Raw genomic sequence first — 3401 nt, 5'->3', positions numbered from 1 at the left:
TTTTTGAAATACTACGTTACCCAACACTAGGCTCATCATCGCTTCCTCATAGTTCGTAGGTTCGTCATGGTCTAGTAACATGATTTCTAGAAAAGGATTACCGTACCACTAGAAAAACAGAGTGTCACTAGTATGCCTCTACTTGACTAGCTCGTTAATCAAAGATGGTTAAGTTTCCTAGCCATGGACATGAGTTGTCATTTGATGAACGGGATCACATCATTAGAGAATGATGTGATTGACATGACCCGTCCATTAGCTTAGCACTATGATCGTTTAGTTTATTGCTATTGCTTTCTTCATGACTTATACATGTTCCTATGATTATGAGATTATGCAACTCCCGAATACCGGAGGAACACTTAGTGTGCTATCAAACGTCACAACGTATCTGGGTGATTATAAAGATGCTCTACAGGTGTCTCCGATGGTGTTTGTTGAGTTGGCATAGATTGAGATTAGGATTTGTCACTCTGATTGTCGCAAAGGTATCTCTGGGCCCTCTCAGTAATGCACATCACTATAAGCCTTGCAAGCAATGTGACTAATGAGTTAGTTGCGGGATGATGCATTACGGAATGAGTAAAGAGACTTGCCGGTAACGAGATTGAACTAGGTATGATGATACCCACGATCGAATCTCGGGCAACTAACATACCGATGACAAAGGGAACAACGTATGTTGTTATGCGGTTTGACCGATAAAGATCTTCGTAGAATATGTAGGAACCAATATGAGCATCCAGGTTCCGCTATTGGTTATTGACCGAAGATGAGTCTCAGTCATGTCTACATAGTTCTCGAACCCGTAGGGTCCGCACGCTTAACGTTCGATGATGATCGGTATTATGAGTGTATGTGTTTTGATGTACCGAAGGTAGTTCGGAGTCCCGGATGAGATCACGGACATGACGAGGAGTCTCAAAATGGTCGAGACATGAAGATTGATATATTGGAAGGTTAAGTTTGGACACCGGAAAGGTTTCGGATATGTTCGGGCATTTTACGGAGTACCAGGGGGTTACCGGAACCCCCCGGGGAGTTAATGGGCCTTGATGGGCCATAGTGGAAGAGAGGAGGAGGCAGCCAGGTGTGGCGCGCGCCCCCCTAGGCCCAATCCGAATTGGGGTAGCGTTTGGGGGGGGGGGCTTTCCTTCTCTCCCTCTTCCCTTCCTTTCCCCTCCTAGTTGGACTAGGAAAGGGGGGAAACCTACTCCTAGTAGGAGTAGGTATCCCCCCTTGGGGCGCGCCCTAGGAGGCCGGTCCTCCCCCTCCTCCACTCCTTTATATACGGGGGAGGGGGGCACCCGATAGACACACAAGTTGATTTTAGCTGTGTGCGATGCCCCCTCCATAGATTTCCACCTCGGTCATATTGTCGTCATGCTTAGGCGAAGGCCTGCATCGGTAACTTCATCATCACCGTCATCACGCCGTCGTGCTGACAAAACTCTCCCTTGACCTCAGTTGGATCTAGAAGTTCGAGGGACGTCACCGAGCTGAACGTGTGCATATCGCAAAGGTGCCGTGCGTTTGGTACTTGATCGGTTGGATCACGAAGACGTTCAAATACATCAACCGCGTTACTTAACGCTTCCGCTTTCGGTCTACGAGGGTACGTGGACACACTCTCCCGCTCGTTGCTATGCTTCTCCTAGATAGATCTTGCGTGATCGTAGGAATTTTTTTGAAATACTATGTTACCCAATAGTGGCATCCGAGCTAGGTCTACACATAGATGTTATATGCACGAGTAGAACACAAAGAGTTGTGGGCGATAATAGTCATACTACTTACCAGCATGTCATACTTTAATTCGACGGTATTGTTGGATGAAGCGGCCCAGACCGACATTAGATGACCGCGTTCATGAGACTGGTTCTACCGCCGTGCTTCGCACACAGGTGGCTAGTGGGTGTCTGTTTCTCCAACTTTAGTTGAATCGAGTGTGACTACGCCCGGTCCTTGTTGAAGGTTAAAACAGCAAACTTGACGAAAAATTGTTGTGGTTTTGATGCGTAGGTAATAACGGTTCTTGCTAAGCCCGTAGCAGCCACATAAAACTTGCAACAACAAAGTAGAGGACGTCTAACTTGTTTTTGCAGGGCTTGCTGTGATGTGATATGGTCAAGACGTGATGATATATAAATTGTTGTATGAGATGATCATGTTTTGTAACAGTTATCGGCAACTGGCAGGAGCCTTATGGTTGTCGCTTTATTGTATGAAATGCAATCGCCATGTAATTGCTTTACTTTATCACTAACCGGTAGCGATAGTCGTAGAAGCAATAGTTGGCGAGACGACAACGATGATTCGATGGAGATCAAGGTGTCAAGCCGGTGACGATGGTGATCATGATGGTGCTTTGGAGATGGAGATCAAAGGCACAAGATGATGATGGCCATATCATATCACTTATATTGATTGCATGTGATGTTTATCCTTTATGCATCTTATTTTGCTTAGTACGGCGGTAGCATTATAAGATGATCTCTCACTAAATTTCAAGGTACAACTGTTCTCCATGAGTATGCACCGTTGCTATAGTTCGTCATGCCGAGACACCATGTGATGATCGGGTGTGATAAGCTCTACGTTCACATACAACGGGTGCAAGCCAGTTTTGCACAAGCAGAATACTCGGGTTAAACTTGATGAGCCTAGCATATGCAGATATGGCCTTGGAACACGAAGACCGAAAGGTCGAACATGAATCATATAGTAGATATGATCAACATAGTGATGTTCACCATTGAAAACTACTCCATCTCACGTGATGATCGGACATGGTTTAGTTGATATGGATCACGCGATCACTTAGATGATTAGAGGGATGTCTATCTAAGTGGGAGTTCTTAAGTAATATGATTTATTGAACTTTAATTTATCATGAACTTAGTACCTGATAGTATTTTGCATGTCTACGTTGTTGTAGATAAATGGCCCGTGCTACTGTTCCGTTGAATTTTAATGCATTCCTAGAGAAAGCTAAGTTGAAAGATGATGGTAGCAACTACACGGACTGGGTCCGTAACTTGAGGGTTATCCTCATTGCTGCACAGAAAAATTACGTCCTGGAAGCACCGCTAGGTGCAAGACCCGCTGCAGGAGCAACGCCGGACGTTGTGAATGCCTGGCAAAGCAAAGCTGATGACTACTCGATAGTTCAGTGTGCCATGCTTTACGGCTTAGAACCGGGACTTCAACGACGTTTTGAACGTCATGGAGCATATGAGATGTTCCAGGAGTTGAAGTTAATATTTCAAGCAAATACCCGGATTGAGTATGAAGTCTCCAATAAGTTCTACAGCTGCAAAATGGAGGAGAATAGTCTGTCAGTGAGCATATACTCAGAATGTCTGGGTACCACAATCACTTGACTCAGCTGGGAGTTAATC

The sequence above is a fragment of the Triticum aestivum genome, chromosome 5D (assembly GCF_018294505.1).
Source record: "Triticum aestivum cultivar Chinese Spring chromosome 5D, IWGSC CS RefSeq v2.1, whole genome shotgun sequence".
NCBI lineage: Eukaryota > Viridiplantae > Streptophyta > Magnoliopsida > Poales > Poaceae > Triticum > Triticum aestivum.
This window is presented reverse-complemented; position numbering follows the sequence as displayed.